This window comes from Anas acuta, chromosome 9, assembly GCF_963932015.1.
Source record: "Anas acuta chromosome 9, bAnaAcu1.1, whole genome shotgun sequence".
NCBI lineage: Eukaryota > Metazoa > Chordata > Aves > Anseriformes > Anatidae > Anas > Anas acuta.
Genome location: NC_088987.1, coordinates 19928401 through 19947248, shown reverse-complemented (window position 1 = coordinate 19947248; position 18848 = coordinate 19928401).

Genomic DNA, 18848 nt, shown 5'->3' with positions numbered 1-18848 from the left:
TGAGCTGGTGCTTCTTCCTGGGTGGTGACTAATGAAATAATATTCTGAGCTGTACCACCATATGGCCCAGTGATGCTGTCTCTGCTCTGGAACCCATCATCTGGGTCAGTAACTGTTCAAAAGTAGCTATGAATATAACGAGGTGTTTCCTATCACTGTGAGTAGTACTCACACAACTGTACCCCTGATAAGCTGCTGTGAACACACTCCCCAGACGGAGTTGTGATTTAAACTGACAAGGGAATCTAAATTTGTAATGAAGAATGACAATCCATCTTCCATTCACTTTACTACATAACTGTGTCCCATCTGTCTGCCTGCATGCTAACTGCAAGGACAGCATGCTCCCTAGATTGTCTCCGTGCATACTAATTCTTAAGGGCAAAAACTCACACCATTAGAGAGCTGACAAAAAATTTGGACATGCGCAGCATAAAGCAGCCTTCCAGGTCAGGCTCAGACACTCATGGCATTTCAAAATCTCTTTTCTCCTAGGTGAGAACCAAGTAAACGGGTGAACATATTGAGTTTCCTTATAAATTCAGTTCTTTAATATTTGATCTAGCTCAGAAATGGGTTTGTGGAGTTTATTGCTAGTCCTACTTTTTTGGACTACTCCCATACACTACTGGTATAGGAAAAAACAATTTGAAAATGGGGAAAATAAAAGTAAACATGCTTTAAAAAGAAGTTGAAAAATAATTGCAGAAAAACAACAAGAATTTAATCTTGTAAATTGCATGGTTTCATGTAAAGTGCAGCCAAGTGTTGATTATATGCTATAAAAAAAAAAAATAATCCAAATTGTAGTATAACCTATCAAGGAAAGATTGTTAATAGGCATGTTATCAGGTAAATATTACTAATGTCTGGGTAGGGGAGGGCATTTTCCTGTTCATTAAACATGCTATAAGCAATACATCAGACTTTTTTGGTTTTCTGTATTGCCAAGTGTCTCTATGGTGCAGCCTTCAAAGACAGTGTAAGGCAAAAGTAGCTGTAGGCTTTGCACCAAAACCTTTCTTACTTCTGATACCTTTTGTTTATAATCAGTGCTGTAGTATTTGCCAGATATGACAATTCACATCCAGGTTACATACCATGCATACTGTACTTAAAAGTGAATTGATCTGCTCTATGTCATTTATAACCAGGTAGTTAGTATGAGAGCCTCAAATTTTGTAACTGCCTACGCTGGCACATTGTTTAATAGTGTGGCTCGCATTGCAAGATATTGTCCTGTTGTGAAACCTCTGAGTCGGTCTGCTCCGCTGCAATGGATTGCATGGAAAAGTGTTGTCTGTTTTTCAGATCTTCTCAGTGTAGAATAACAGCTGGGAACTAGGAAGAGATCCAGTGTCATGGGCCGTCCATTGTCTGTAGGCACCAGCTGGCTCATGATCAAAACGTGGGGCCCCCTGCTGAAATTCCTGTGGTAACAAGATCAAGTTCATGCAGGTAGGGGTCTTCCCTTGTAGTCTTGTTAAAGTGTATAGACATTCCCTCTTGTGAAGATACACAGTATTGCTTAGTTCTCCTGTGCAAAGGTTTGTAAGGAAGCTGTGCTCATTAAGAAGACAGCTATGCAGACAGTTTGTTCTCTGGTCTCTAATTAGTCCTTTCTTCAGGCAGCTTTCTTCGAATTGTTTACTTGTGCCAAGCAGAGGTGTTAAGGAAGATTTGTACAAGATATACTTGTTCCCTTCTCTATGCTTGGTGAAAGGCATGTATTAAATAAGTCCCCCATAAAACATGCTTAAGCCTTGCACTGCTGCGTGCCAGGTGTTGGAGAGCCTAACAGAAAGGGCACTGAGCATCCACTACTGCTTCTGCAAAGGGGCATCACTGGTGTCTGAAGTAAATACATGTATGTGAATACATGGTGAGAGAAGGGTCAGCAATAAGTTATACGAACACTGGAAGTATAAAATCAATTTGTCTGTGAATTGTCCACTTCTGTAGCACCATAGCGGGCTGGTGCAGTGTCCCTGCTCCACAGGCCAGGGTCCATGGGGTGAACCACAAGATTCTCTCATTATTTGTGTCAACAAGCAGATTGGTTAAGACTAAGAAGTAATGCAACACACACTCCGAAAAGAGAACTGTAAGGCACCAAGTGAGACTTTTACAGGTACAAAATATAAATGTGAGAGAAGGACGTGAAATACTTTATCTGTGTTATAAAACCAGGAAATCAGTCACCATCCCTGGAGGTATTCAAAAGCTGTGTAGACATGGTGCTTAGGGACATGATGTGGTGCTTAGGGACATGATGTGGTGCTTAGGGACATGATGTGGTGATAGACTTGACAGTGCTAAGTTAATGGTTGGACTCGATGATCTTAGACGTCTTTTCCAACCTAAATGATTCCATGAAATGAGATCAAAATCAGTGATTTTAATCTTATTGAACGTAAGTCCATGCTGGAATCTTATTTGGATTTACTAAATTTAAGACTAGTACCTCCAAATTCACTGTTTTGTCTGGGCAACTATAGTTACGCATATCATGTCATGGCTGTGAATTAGTTTAGCACTAAAAATTTGCTGTTACATCACTACAGAAATAGCTATATCACTACAGAAATCTCAGATAAGATGGTACTTCATATTACTTCAGAAAAAGTAACTTCTATTTTACATACAGGACCATGTTTTCCAGACTTATCTATTATGTCTTTATTATGCTGGAGGGCTATAGAAATGGGATTGCTTTAAGTCACATAGTAAGTCTGTGGCAGAATGGGAACTGAAGCTTAGAGGTGGAACAGGAGGTGTGGTTGAATTAAGTATAGTAAAAGATGCAGTGCTGTCCAGGCAAAGCACAGTGGTAAGAATAGAGATGTTCATACTGTTACTATGAACGTGAAGTCCCAGCTGTATCTGATATTTTTTCATTTGTTATTTCATTTCCTAAATATGCACAGTATGTGAGAGCTACCAGTGTAGTTCAAATAATATACAAACTCAGAACCTCCCCCTCACCAAGGTTTGGATAAAGAGGTGGTTATTTACAAATCTACAGTGCACTAGAGGTGCTGCTTTCTTCACCTGATACCTTACAGTGTTTCATCCAAGTTCTCTGGGCATGTCAGTCTCCTGCTGAAGCTAAACAAAGCTTGGAAGGAAAGTCTGGTAAAAATTAGGAAAGCTGTTACCAACGGACTTCTGCTTTCTTGCTCATTTTTGCTTGTATTTGACTGTGTCCTCAAGGTGGGATCGGATTGTTTGTTTTACAATGCTGAGTATTTTTTACCACAGAAACAATGATCTGACAAGAAAGCTTTTGATTCTAACATGCAGAGATATTGCAGTAGTAGAACAGAAATACATAACCATTAAGAGATGGAGATGTATAGATTTTATTTTAAGTATTTTTCTTCTGCTTCTGGCTGAATTTCTGAAATTTATAATTCATGTGGCTAAAAGCCATCATTCCCTTCATGCAAGTATCAGGCTATCATGATCTGATATATCTTGATGCAGTGAAACACAATAACTTAAAACTGAAAGATAACGCACTTGAGCCTCTATTTAACTGCATGCAGTTTGAAGTATAATCCAAAACTGATGTGAGCCAAGTTTTGGATGGTGGCGTAGACTAATATGTCAAGGTCAGGAGCAGAGTGAAGGGGCTGTGAAAACTTGCAAATGGTTTTTTCCCTGCTGATAACACAGATGGTATTACTTTAAAACTATTTTGTTGGACAACACTGCAGTGGATGGTGATGAAAGAGGATTATGTTAAAACGAAGGACATATGTTATCTAGTTAACATAATATATATATTCTCTGGATTTCCAAGGATTGAGCAGTTTGGGACCATTTTCAAGTTATTTTTGTTACGACAACTGTAGCTATCTTACTCTTCAGAATTACGTTCATTTGCACTTACATAGCTTGTTTATTGTCTTAGCCAAGAAAAATACATTGTGCAGATGAAAAACTCCTTCTGAATGAGAGCGATGTCTTGGAATGACAGTGTGTCATGCAGAGAACATTCTTGCAAGAAGTTGTCAATGTTTCCTTTCTGTGTACATTCTTTAGGGAAAACGTGTCTGGGATAGGCTTAAAGCTGGGGCTTAAAATGAGGGTTTAGAAAAAGACGGAAAACTTGTAGCTTACTTTCCCTTCTGTGCCTCAAAGACTTGTCTTCTATCAGCATGCACCTATAGCTTTCACTTAGCTTTTCTACTGGTATTAGCTAGCTTTTTGTTGTTGTGGGTGCAGTTGCACAACATAAAAACACATGACACAAGCTCCTGGCTATATTATGCACTGTATGACAAGGTAGTGTCCCTGTAGGCCCGACTTCATTCTTAGTTTTATGTCTGGAGTTTGGTAAGGCCTACTCTTCTTCTGCAAAAACGTGGTTAAGAACTCTAGTTTTACTGGATTATTCTCTCCCCTAAATTTAGGGATGGTGTCAAACCATAAGGAGTAAGATTTTGCTTTATTTCATATGCTCATTGCAGACTAGGATGCGATCTCTAGTCTCCCTAGGTTGACAACTAACAGTTTAAACATTAAACCAAATGTGTAAGAACTGTGACAGCTGGCCGTATTGCTTCCAGGCCCAGCTCCCAAGATACATGAGGGGTGATATAGCAGTACTTCTTTGTAGCATGTGAACTGCATGGTCCCTCCACAGGATGTTTTTTTTGTTGTTTTCAGCTGACAAACATGAAGTACATCATGACCCCAGAAAGGAGCAGTACAGACTGTGTCAGTGTACATTGCATGGGCCTGAATAGCAATTATGTCAGGGAAGTGATGATAAAAACTACCGATGTTCTTGTCTGAACAGAGGCAGACTGTTTTAGTCTGACAGAAAACTGGATAAGTGTGTGTTTTAATAGTAATTAACATTTCAAGGGGTATTTTAGAAAGCATGGGATTTTGTTGTATGTAGCCACAGGCTTATATCTAGATGTCAGTGTTCATTTTGTCATAGAATTGACTTACGCAGTCAAGCTGACAGTATGTTGCTGAGTGCAAATGAGGAGGAAATGAAATAGGGCATGTTGGATGTTGTTGTCCATTATGCTAGAGGAATTGTTCTGCTTTCTGGTGGTTTTAGCCTGTTTTCTGAAGGAAAGAAGACTAATGAATTCCCATTACCCACAAAAGTTTTTGTCTGTATCTCTTAAATTACCTATCCAGTCTGTTTCTCTCCTGTTAGCTAATTTCTGTCAAATTTGTCAGAGGCAGCAGTAAAAAATAAATAAAAATGGTCAAACAAGTTTCTTGAGAGACGGTGTTTGAGGGAAGAATCCCCATCAAATGCCCTTATGGAAGGGAACACAACAGTTTAAGGTTGTGCATTACTGGGCACCAGGGAAGCCACCAAAGAGTGAGATCTCAGGCAAAACTTAGTTGCAGTTCTCAGTTATGGGGTGAATGTGCAGGAAACTTCATTAGCTCTACTGCTCACAAAAAACAAACAAACAAACAAACAAACAAAAAAAAAACACAAACAAAACATTCTGAACTCTGGTGAGGTAGGTAGCACCTACCTGTATATTTAAGGCCATAAGACTCATTTCTCCAATAGCTATTCCATAGAGCTGAATGTTACATTAATTACATGCATATGCAAGATGATGCTGTTAGCATGATAAATGTCTGTTGCCACAAGTGATGTTGTTGTCCAGGGTTGGACGTTATAGGCTGTAATGGTCACAGAAAGGTAACTTGATTTCTTAACTGCTTTTTGAGCACTTGGAAAAGGTGTGTGTATGGAGATTTTCAGTATGCTTTTTTTTTTTCCTCTTTAATTTCTGCTCATCTTCATTGTTTTAGGCTAAAGGGAAATTTCGCTAAATGTTCTGCTGGTTTAATAATGATTAATCTTGAGTAAGGGCTGAAATAACACAGAAAGCACTTGTTATGCAAAAACCTGCAAACAACTGACAAGTGCAGCTCTTTGCTTCAGTTCCCGTAGTTGAAAATGAGAGAGCTTTTGCAAACTCATGGAAACAAAATAGCTGTGCTAATCTGAAGACAGCAGCCTTGCACATGTTTTCGAGGAGAAAAGAAAACTGATGCCTTTGGCTGAGTCTGTCATGTATCAATTTTGGGTTGTAAATTTAACACTGTTACACCTGTTTTCATAAGACTCACAGGTAAGATAATATTCCATCAACAATGCTCTGCTTCACTCTGAAAGGCAACCATGCTATTGTTTAGAAGGAGTTAAAATACCTCTGTATGCATGTTTAAAGAATAATATCCCAGAATCAAAACTGCTATTAGGAAAATAACACCACGTAGAAACAGTACTACAACAGTCCTTACAAATATGCATGCTTGTAGTTTTTTGGGGTCTGCCTGAACATAAATGAGTTTATCTCTAAGACCTTTTCTGAGATAATCCCCTTCTCAATTGCATAAGCAAGAGACAAATTTGTCCTCTAACTTCCTCATCAATAACAACACATGGATGGCTAAATATCTATTAAGGTGTTTCCATCTAGATTCATTAAAGCATTTGGCAAATTTTCAGTATTCATCTCCTGTTAGTCCTTTCACACAACAGAAAGGTACATACAAATAGAGAGCAGTAGTACATAATGAACATGGAAACAGTGTGATAAGAACAACTCCATCATTGTGATTATTGCTGTTATGAGGGATTCTGATGTCTGCTTCCTGATGTCTGCATGACTCATGCGTCAGTTTTTACAACCTCATTGGATTTATGCTAAAATGAAGGTGAGAGTGTAGTCCATCCGTCTACAAAATCATGGTCAGTAGATTTATACTAGTCATACTAGGTGTGGGCTCAGCATTTTACTTTTATATAACGATAGTAAAGTAGACGTTAGGACTTCCGTGATGAAAGAGGTATTTCTAAGAATATATAGTAAGACAGGACTCAAACCAGAGAATGAGTACTATTTTATCTTTCCGCAGTAGGTATTATAACTTACATCATGACAATGATTGGGGTTCCATTTAGTTGGTGACCGAAGGAATAAGCAGAAAGCCTAGCTCCTGAAGAGCTCAATCTGCTGTGATTTTTCTATCTTCTCACTTCCTCCTTAAATGATTTTTAAAACGTATGAAATGATGATGAGAGATCCTGTCTCATAAAAGAAATTTTCTTAATGGGGAAATACTAATGCTGAGTACCATGATTCCTTTTTTTATGATATAAAGGGAAATTTAAAATGTTGTAACATAAAGATGTCTTCAAGTTGAAAAATATTATCTTTACAGCCTTGTAAGCTGTCCCTACTGCTGTTCACTGTATATAATAGTGAACAATTAAATAGTGAACAATTGAAAGTGTATGATGAGAGAAGTGCTTGTTCCTTTGAAAATTCTAGTGTCAGTGACAGAATAAATTTGAAGATGAAGCCTGGGCTTGGATGTTACCTAATGTAAATATTTGAGAGAGGAGATGCTTTGTTACCCGACACAACAGCCATAGACTGTCTTGTCTGACGCAACTCAAAATTTGTTTCATTTTCTGAAATTCTGCTTTGCTCAAATGCTGTCAGACAATTTGTGCTGTCAGATGACAGCACAGAAAAGCAGAACAAACAGAAAATAGTGTTGTTACATAAACATGTCCCTGTTTCTTCTTCCACTGTCTTAGAAAGTGACTTTGCCTCTCCGTCACTGAAGTGTTAGCATCTCCTATTCCTCTTTAAGAAAGAAATAGGTCAATTGCCCAACAGGCTGGAATGAGCCAACTGTGTTCATGGTATTGCCACCAGCAAGATTACTTAGAAAGTGTGGTTATTTACCAAGTAATTGTGTGTTACTCTACCATAATTTTCCCGTGGTGGTCTTGTTCAGTAGTCTGTTTAAAATGTGCCGGGCACAGCATAAAGAAATGCAATGATAACGAGATTCCCTGCATAGCAATTCAGTCCTTGCCAGCTTTTCTTAAGGTCACCTTCAGCAGCCTTTCCATTCATGCTTCAGTTCCTCCCTGTTCCGTTTCAGTGCTCTGTGCAATAACAGGTTGCTGGATTCAGTTTCTTAAATTGGCCTCTTTAACAAGTCCTTCTTTGAAAAAGCTAAACACTTTAATGATTGTGTGTATCTGCTCTGCAGGCTTTTATATAATATTTTTGGTTTTCCTCTTGTTGGCATTCAAGAACTAAAGCAGTGTGCTGTGCTCTATAAGAATCCAAACAACAGAAGCAGCAGTTTTTCTTGTTCTGAAAACTCTTCTGCAACAGCCACTTAATTTAAGATCTTTCTTTTATAATATCCACAGAGCACTGTCCAATTTTTTGAAATGGTACTTAAAATTTTATGAGCAAACACATTTAATGTGTCCCCCATCTCTCAAAGTGTGAGATCTACATATAGAGCCAAACTGTGTGATACAAGTAGCCAAGTAAACCTTACAAGTTGCCTAGGGGGGGAGGCTGCATAAGTCTTGTTGTAGTCAGTTGGTATGATTACATTTTCTTTTTAAACTATGCTTATATAGAAAATGTCTTCATTAATAATTGCTATTTTTTCTCTAAAATTTTGGGGTAAGTAGTGAAAGTAATAGGGAAGTAACTGTGTGAGAATTTTGGAATCCATGAATATGGTCAGTTGTGCAGCTTCTTCATGAGCTGTAAGAGCTGCTCACAATTAAACAGCCTTCTGATGATAAGCCTGTGACCATATTGATACCCCAGCTTACTTCATGTCCATAGGATTTAGACAAATATTGATGCACAGAGGTAGGCTGTGGCTTAGTGGAACTTGTGAGTGAGAAATATTAATTATGTGTTAACCTTTTCCATTTATCCGCTGTTGAAATAGACTGGGCAAATCACAGCTGCACCTGCCCATGGAAGACGGTCACGTAACTTGCAATGTCTTCTAGTAGCATTGCATTGCAGTTGAGATATGGTAAGAAGATGTTGAGACTCTCCTGAGATGGATGTGCTCATAAATAATGCCAGGTTACATACAGACAGCCAAACCAGAGATTTTTAGTGAAGTGAATGCTCAAAACTTGCAGTCGGGGAACACCTTAAAACTATTGCTTTGTTTCTGGTCCAGTGGTTAGGTGGATGCTAGAGATATAGCCTTTGTTTTCTGTTCTCCCTTACTAATTTCTTCAGATAAACACACATCTTCAGTTTCTGTGAAGAATTCTGTGTAATGACATAGAACTATAACAACCACAAAGACACTTCTACTGTTAATATTCACTAAAGGAGTCACTAAGGATGACATTTAGAAAATACCTAACAGCCTTATGGACATTTGTGTGCTTTATGTGTAGAGAGCATGTTTAGAGAGACAGATTTGAATATGGCAGTATGCCATGCATTTATTATAATACAAGTGCCTGAAGACAGTGGTGTCATCAGCTTTATGATTTGTTTCATTTTACTTGCAAATATGAAAGTAAACTTGGAGTTATTTTGAAATTTTTCCTGAATAGTAACAATAGTTTCTCTCAGAGACATTTACAGTAAGCCTACCTAAACTGTTTTCTGTTTACTTGTCTAGCTACTGTGTCTCTGCAAAATTTGCTATCTTGGGACTATTTATCACCTCTGCAGAAGACTTTCACATCATTAGTACACATAGCTCAACATCGGTTTGTGTTTTTTTGATCAAAGATCTACAACTTTTCAGATGGTTCACACCAGAGTAAAGAATCTAGGGAGGGGAGGGTTAACATCACATTTGTGTAACCATGCTGCCAGTTAGAGATTTTGGAAGAAGCCATAATAAAGAGTGTTCTGGTTTGGCTGTGGCAATGTTTGGACTCAAGACCTGATATTTTTGGGAAACAGCATGACAAGCTTGTTGAAGACCAAGATTATATGAGCCATCTCAGCTGAAGTTGAGAGTAGCACCGTGGATTTATCCACTTTGCCTCTGTAGCTATCTTTTATTGACTTAACTAGCATTCCACTCACCTGGTGTGCATCAATATTTTTCTGTACTTGATTAAACTGAAAGCAATGGCTTGGAGAATATACAATGGTTGCCTAAAGCTTTAAAGCTTGTTTAAAGTTGGCTCAGATTTTTCTGTGCTACACTGTTACATATATAACCAGACTTGCACGCTTCTCTGGGTTTTCCATGCTTTTGCTGACCTCTAAGAATTTGTGTTATGATTCCTTGCCCAAATCATGAACTAATACATTTTCTCTTTTCATGTTATACTTACATCCTGACTTCGGGCAGGTGCTGCGGCCAGATGCGAGGGTATGAAGTGAGAAATGCCCAGCAGGAGTGTATGAAGAGCACTGTAGCAATGGCCACACCACACTGCTTGCTGCAGTCATCTGTTCCAAGTCTTTAGTAAAACTTCTTGGGCCTCCGACTTCCATCAAAGCAGACACCCAGTAGAGCTGGACAAGCGCCTCAGCTGACAGTTATATCTAAGATGTCTGAGGATGTTTTTTGCTGCTAATGTTTTAGCATTGTCTTTTAGTATCTTAGCGTTTGTTAATCATAGGATCATTGTCTGGAAAATACCTTCAAGATCGTCAAGTCAACCATCAAACTAACACTGCCAAGTCCCATCACTACACCACATCCGTAGTACCGTGTACCTTAGTGCCATGTCCATACGTCTCTTAAATACCTCCAGGGATAGGGACTTCACCACTGTCTTGGGCAGCCCATTTCAGTGCTTGATCACCTTCAACATGAAGAAGTTGTTCCTTATGATCAACTTCAACTTCCCCTGGCACAGCTTCAGACCCTTCCCTGATAAATCCTAACACTGGAGATGTTTCGGATGTTTTTAGAATTGAGGTAGTTTTCCTGGCATGCATCAATCTGTTCATTTGTTTTAATGCAGTAGAAATGTAGTAGGTTTACGTCACTTCCCTGGTTGGCATACTTTTGACATGCACCATGAGGTTAGCAGCGAGTGCTAATGTTGGAAAAAAGTAAAACCAAAGCAGCCAGATCCAATGCAGCATTTGCAGAGTATCAGTGGGAATCACTACAGATATGTGAAGCATTTACAACTCAGCTGAGCTGACACAGGGTGAAACTGTTTTCACTCTAAAAGCACTGCTGCTGTTCAGCCAAACTCAGACCAGGACCTGTTCAGGTTTTCCTCATACTTCCTTTTAACCAACCAAATTTAGAGGGAGAGCTCATTAAAGATGTAAAAAGCTTCTTGTCTGTCTTTATTATGAATGCAACCATGGCACAATTTTTCAGGTGAAACCTAAAATGGAAGAGAAGGAGACGTGCATTGAAATTAAGTAGCTATGCACTCAGGATGAAAAAGCCCCAGGAAAGCAGGAGAGATCTTGAAAAGGCAAATTAACCTACCTACCCATCTATTGTGTGCAGGGAATTTATTTTTAGCATGCATGTGACACTTCTGATGATTACTTTTCTATGTAATCAAAGGTTGTATTTAACAAAATAGAGATCAAATAGGGAATTCAAAATAAAAGGGAAGATGTCTCTGAAATCATCTTTATCATGCTCATATTAATAACTGGGGACAGCACTGCTACAGAGCCTATAGTTACCTTCTGAAGACAGCAGAAATAATTACCTATATCAAGTGCTTGTTAATATCCATGTAATGCATTTTAAAATAGTTTGTGAAGGATCTGGTCCCAACAGGTACATGGTAGGCTGCAGAACCATAAAAATGGTATGTAAATGAGGCTACCTGCTTTCACAGGTAGCTACTCCTTTTCCAGGCAGGCACTGTGAGGTATCACAGAATGTTATGACTGGAGTCAGTTGCTTTGTGCCCTGTGTGTATTGGCCGGTGCAGGATTACCCCCAGAACCTGAAAAATAAGATTTCCAGGGGGACAATTGTTTGACTAGCTAACAATGTGGAAACCAGTTTCTTCATTAAGCTAGCAATCTACTGAAAGCTATCATAACAACCAAGTGCCATTCAAAGCATCTTCCTACACAAGGTTGCTTGCAAAAGATCAATTCAGAGAGAAAAAGAAAAGAAAAAAAAAAAAAGTCCCCATAGGGCAAAACCCTAATAGAAAATTTATGAAATTAATGAAAACTCATTTAAAAATCATGAATTTTTTATCATTCCATATGTCTTGTCCATTTATACTTTTTTTTTCTTGTTAACAACTTACAAATTAAGTACTGAAAAGTACTTTAGGGGATTTTGGAACAAAAGAAAAAAAATTAATGCAGAGTTTGACAGCAATTGTGAATAGAATTTCTCCAGACCCATTTTGCTGAGGGCATTTTCTCTATTGTTGGTCTCTTTCTGATCTTCTGTACTGTCCAAGAAAGTAAAAAAATCTCTATTTTATTAGCTTCCCAAAGAAATTGAGTGACAGATTTTTTTTTTCTTTGACTGACAGCTGAGTAAAAAAAAGAAATTATGGCAGGGTTATGATTATTTTCTCCTGCTGTGCTGAAATTAGAAAAGTGGAGGTCAGCACCTGGTTGTGGACATCCATCAATAAAGAAGGTATACAATAAAAATTAAATCTAGTATTTAATTCACAATTCAAGCAGCATCTTAGTTTCTGTGCTTACTTCCTCATTAAAAAACTTCTTGTCAAAGAGCCGTCATTAAATTATGTTTCTCTGCTTCTCAGGATGATGCGTACTTCCAAATTTAGCACTTACACAGTAGGAAAGAATTATTTTTGAGCTTTTCAGTTCTCTCCATTGATTTGAAGGAGGAGAAAAATAATGGACCACTTCCCTTCCGTTCTGAAAAGCTGGTGAGATATATACTTATTCATCAATATACTTGATTGCTGGTCCTGACAGTATGAACGTCTATTGCATTTTTCAAAACTGCTACAAACTGGTTAAGTTGTAAGATCAGTCAAATTTGTTAAAATATTTCTTGTGTCTTCATATTTTCTGTAACATTACTTTCTGTATTGGAAATGATTCAAGAGTGGATTTTATTTTAGAAGTAAATGTAGATATTTAAACTGAATTTTGAATTATTGGAAGTGAAAAGTTTTAGAAAACACTACATTATAGTAAATTGCTTCCTTTTGTGTTTAATTTTTTTTTAATCTTCACAGTGGGCTTTTTTAGAACCATTAGAAAGATACATTTGTCTGTTAAGATACTGTACAAGCCAAGCTTCAGATGAAAGTTTATAATTAGAATCTAATTTTTAAAAAATATTTGGGAAGGAAAATGAATATAATTTGAGCATGCCTCACTGCGAAGCCCTAAATGTGCATGTCGTTTGTTGCATATGTTGCATATAGCTACCTGTACTGGTCCAAACTGTTGAAACCATGTGGCTGAAATGCTGTAGGATGGTAAGTACAATTAATAGTTAAGCATTCTAATTTTACTGTTAATGTTAAAGGTTGAGTCATTCACAAGCTATTCAAAATGTGCTATTATTTTATCCTAATTTTAATTTAATATTTATATCCTGAATGATTCTACTTACAAGAGAAAAATAGAAGTTAGCTGATTCTGTTACTCTGAAGAATCTATTAGAAGGTTTCACTAGGGAGTATCAGGTATTTTATTAACTATACATTTCAGCAAATCACTTTTCTTAATCTCATTTCCTGAGCATAGGCAGTTGTGCGGCTGAGATCCTGTTGGTGTTATTGCTCCATGATCCAAACATTTCTCTGGTGTGTACTTCCCAGCCTACTGGTTTGTCAGTAGACTGTTCTGTTCACATGTATGGTTTTTATTTGTTTGTTTGTTTTGTTTTCCCAGTTATACCATCTATTTTTCATAACTTTTCTTCCTCTCATAAAATTCCATCACAGAAAAACAATGTTTTTCATGATTTGAGGGAATATTCTTTCAATAGCTTATTTGTAAATTCTGATTGCACTAGTATTCCATGATACAGTTGTTTCCAAGTTATGTATTTTGATTTTGATTGCTAGTTTTGCTTTTCTTAGTTGTGCAAAAGAGATAATGTATTTCAGCTGGGCTTGATTTTACTTTGAATGCTGGGCTTACTACTATGATATATGGAAATCAAGGATATAACAAATGTGTGACAAGTTATATTTCTACCTACCATGTTAGCACTGCAATATTGCATTGGCATTTTCTTGCTATTTATTCATGACCATAATCCATCTTTTCCTTAGCAGTTTGAAGCTGCTACTGCCGATTACAGCTATTAGCCTCATTTGGACAGTTCTAAAATGCATGTGGTCATATTTACTCTTGATTATTTGTTTGGCAAGCAATGGAATTTGGAAAAAAGTATAGGTCAGCAAAGTAGACAAGAGATATAGCTGTTGAATTAGAGGGCTCAGTTGCTTTACATGTGAGTCAAAAAATTGCAGTTTGACATATATTAACCTAATTGCTACGCATTTTTTTTAAATGTGCAGTTTACTCCAACTAGAGTTGAACCATGTTGTGGGAGAAACACACACATTAGTATATAAAAATATATAGCCCAAATTCTTAGCTTTTATGCCATTTTGTTATATCCCAGTGATGATTACCACAGAGACTTTACTTTCCATTCATATAATCAAGGTTGCAGGATGTTTGGAAACTCATCTTCAGTTTATATCTAATTGTTCCATCACTGTTGCTTTGTTATTTTCAGATTTGGCTTTATTTGTGATTGTGCTGCATAATGACATCAAGATAATTAAATCACTTTCCATGGCAGGATCTGTTTCAAATTTCCTAGTGAAACATCTCAGTGTGAGCCCTTGGGCTGTTGTGTTCTTCAGTTCCAGCAGAGTCAAACATCAAACTCTGTTCTCAGTGCTTACACACACACACACACACACACACACACACACACAAAAGTGGCTGCTAGGCCACTTAATTTTATTCTGTTCTTAATCTAGAAACTAATTAAGAGTATGTAATATCATAAGAAAAAAAAATACATGTTTTGGATTCTTTTATTTTGTCAGAGGCTGAACTCATTCATCCTTCCTGGTGACTCCGTTGTTGCTGCCATTACAGCACTTGCTCTGTCCTTCTCTCTTTACTGAGTTTGAATACTCATTGAATTCCACAGGACTACTGACCATAAGAGGATACAGTAAAAATGATGTCTTGATTTTTGGTCCTGCAGAAAAATCCACCGTAAGGTAGGAGGGAAACTTCTCTGACCAGTTTCTCAGTAGGGAAGCCTGTGTCTGTATTTTGTGATTAGGGGAAGATGGGGATTGACCATTGCCCTGCAGCACTAATTCCAGAGGGATGGTGTTTGCCTTCCCACTTCTGTGACCTGGCTTCTTCCAGGTCACTGCCTTTCCATCAACAACCCCAAAATAGTCTCAAGCCTCCAGATAAAGGGAGAATCCATACAGCAGAAAAACCACCTAAAGGTTTACTTAAGTTAGTCATGATGGTAATAGCTGTCCAGGCTTCAGTACTGGGGGTATTCGTAGATATGCATAGGTCTGTAGTTTATGATGGTCTACTGCGATTAAATCTAGTATGGTTTTACAAGTATTCACTGTCAGGTGTCCTTTATCTATGATGTAGATGAAGGACATTTCAAGCAATCCTTGGGATCTTGTTCTGATATGCAGCCAAGCCCAAAATCATCCTGTGGGATTGAAAGCCTTCAGCCTTCCCACCTAGCCTACCTGTCTTGCAGTTTCAGTCCTGAGAGATCTTTGAACCCACAAAATGTTCTGTGCAAGAACGTAGAGCAGAACTATTTTCCATTCACAGCCAGGACACAGGGTCTCTTATCTCATAGCTAAAAGAATAGCTTTGGCTGCAGGTGAGGTTCCTGGGCTCTATGTCCTATAATGAGTTAGCAAACAGAAAACTTGATCTCCTACTTTCTCCTTTCTAAGTGAAATTACAGGTGACTAACTGCTGCCTCTATTTTCAGTAATTTATTCTTTTACTTAAACCAGGGAATGAAAATATGAGTTATCTTCCTGACATTTGCATATTCATTAAACATTTAGTTATTTCACAATGTTTTTAATGATCGTTCACTGACAACTCAGGATATGCGTATCGCATAGCAATCTAAATTGGCAGAGCTGCACCATGGCTGACTTCAAAGGCAGCGATCATTCTTACCCACTGGTAAAATGCAGCAGTGTCAGAGAGAGGATGAACTTTTAATAGGCAATTTGCCATTGCAAGCTGTCTTCACTTCATTTCCAAATTCCTTTAAAATATTTGCATGTTCAGCAGCACCAAACTTATCTCCAGTAGCATAAAGGCATAATAGGAACACTTATAGGTCCTGACATTTCATATTCTGATTTGTATTCATGGTTTTGACAGTAAGATTTATTTTGTATTTGTATTCAAAGACAGCACGAACAGGAAATTACCACAAAATAAAGTAAAATAATAGGAAGAATATAAACTAGTGGATTAACTGTCTTTTTGAAAGCTGACTTGAACTGCTAAACTCTGCTAAAGTCAACATTTTTGAGAAAATACTCCTACTGAATACACTGAATTGTATACATATATATATACATATATATATATATATATATATTTTTTTTTTTTTAACAGACATCTGTGGTAGCTGGAAGATTAATCCATTCAAATGACAAAGTGTGAATACTCCCCAGTATGGTACTAACAGTAGTGATTTGTTGGTTTTGGCAAACTATGCAAAAGGCTGCCTTTTCTTGGATGTTAAGTGGAAATACACATTGATTGTGTGCAAGTCGAGATCTGCAAGGTAAGATTTGTGTAATCACAAGGTAGTCGCTAAATCAAAAAGATAGCAAAACTTCATTCACTCAAATGCTCATTGACTGATGTTTATTTTCTCAGTTCATCTAGATACATATTTTGTGTAAACGCTAATCACTCACGACAAAATATTGTATATGATTTGGCAGTAAATTCAAATTTTTTTGGTAGCAAACAGGAAACTTGGCACTGAACAAAATTTACCTCATTGAGTTTAGATATGACATGATAAATGAGGTTGGAGCTATATAGCTGAAAATTAAAAAGCTATTCCTTTAAATTAACTGGGGGTTACATTTTTATCTAGGTTTCAAAGTCCCATAAGGATTTCCAGCTGTCTTAGAATTTTTTTGTATGCTATATTCATGTAAAGATTTCGAAGACTTCCACTTATAAACCTTAGAAAAAGACATCTCTACCTGCTTTGCTGTTAAGAGTAGTAATAAAATAGATGTCAGAAGAAATGTGTTAATGTATGCTTAGAAGTCATAAGTATAAGACAAAGTTATCAAAATAAATTGTACATAGTGTTTGTGGTTTTTTTTTTAGTGGGATTTACTGACTAAGAATACATATGCTGCAAAGCACAGAAGAAAAATTGTAGGAATGAGTTACTTCCTGCTACACTTAAAATGTAGAAAGAGTTTGGCTGTCAGATTTGTAATAACAAAACCATTTTATAGGAAGCCTCTTCCTACTTATTTACCATGTTTTTAGTTTTTTTATTTCATTAAAGCGCTTTATTTGCTTGAAGTAGTTTTTAGTAACTACTTGAAGTAGTTGCTTGAAGTAGTTTTTGCTTGATGTAGTTTTTTAATAGTTTGAAGTAGCCTTTTCTAAGAATGATTCATTAGCATTGCAAGATCATCCTTAATGTTACTTTAGGAACACATTTCAGTTTTTCACCTCATGTATAAATTTAATTTTTAGTGATGATTGTGTAAATCAAGACTAACAATCAAGTAACACCATCAGAATTGACTTCATAAGGCTCTCTTAAACATTTAATAACTTGGACAAAATGTGTGTGTTGCTGGGGATGGCCTGGTCTGGCCTCCTAATCTTTCCTATTTACTAAGTAAGTAATGAAGAAGTTGTAATAGATTTATTATGCAAAAGCAGTAACAAACAATGGTATAGTTTGTGAGAAGGCTTATCACTACTTTAAAGGTTAAGGTTTGTTACTAACAAAAATTTTCTCAGGTTCAAGATAATGTTTATTGTACCTTTAATGCCGCAAAGTTATATTGTGCTAAATGTAAAATTGTTTTTATTTGTTTTGATTTTGTGCAGAAACTACAGTGACCTATGAGCATTTTCTAGAATTGGGAAATTAAACAGGTTAGTACTCTTTCTGAAGAAAAATTCTTATTGCAGGATTATTATTTCTATTCATTTTCAGTGAAACAAATTAGTTTTGCAAGATTTTGTTACTCTTTCTTCCCACCCCCAAATCTGTCTCCTCTTCTGTAAAACCTAGGTTAATGAAAGACCAAACGCATTTTGCATATGTAGAAAGTACACAGATCTCTTTTTATTCTCTAAATTGTGTTTTCTTACAGAGAGTATAATGCCCAGTTACACTATTCATCACACAAATCCTTTATAACTTTTTTTGAGGTGCTGACTATTACTTTTGATTATTACTCTTATGCCACAGCACCTAATTATTTGAACAATAGGCAGAATTATGTATATATTTACTCATTTATGATACTTGAAAGCCTCTCTTTCTTAATGTAAGTAGACTTTTTTTTTTTTTTTAATAATTTATTGTGGTAGAATACACCACATGAATTACCCTCTGAAAGTCCTTCTTTTCCATTGCCTTAGCAGGAAGGTTGGATGAGCGATGTGCTACACCCCAGCACTTTGTACTTACGCTTCACGTGACTCTCACCAGATGCCTTAGGCAGGCTTGCATAGGTGTATCTACATAGGCATGGACTGCTTGCACTTCTGTAAAATAAATAAATAAATAAATAAAAATACTTTTTTACATGTATAACAGCTGGAATGCAGACTGAGAGTGCTTATTTCTACTAAAAATTAGGAATAATTTATGCAGTTTCATAACAGCATATAGGAAGTATGCAACTACTTAGGTTAAGTGTGTGTGGCATTTCCATAGCAATGTTTGGTTCTCTTTCCATTTGATGTGTGTATTATGGTGATCTTGATTTTTTTTTTTATTATTTTTTTTCAACATGAACTGACCTTAATAATTTCCTACAAGATTCTGGCCCCTTCTGTGCTCCT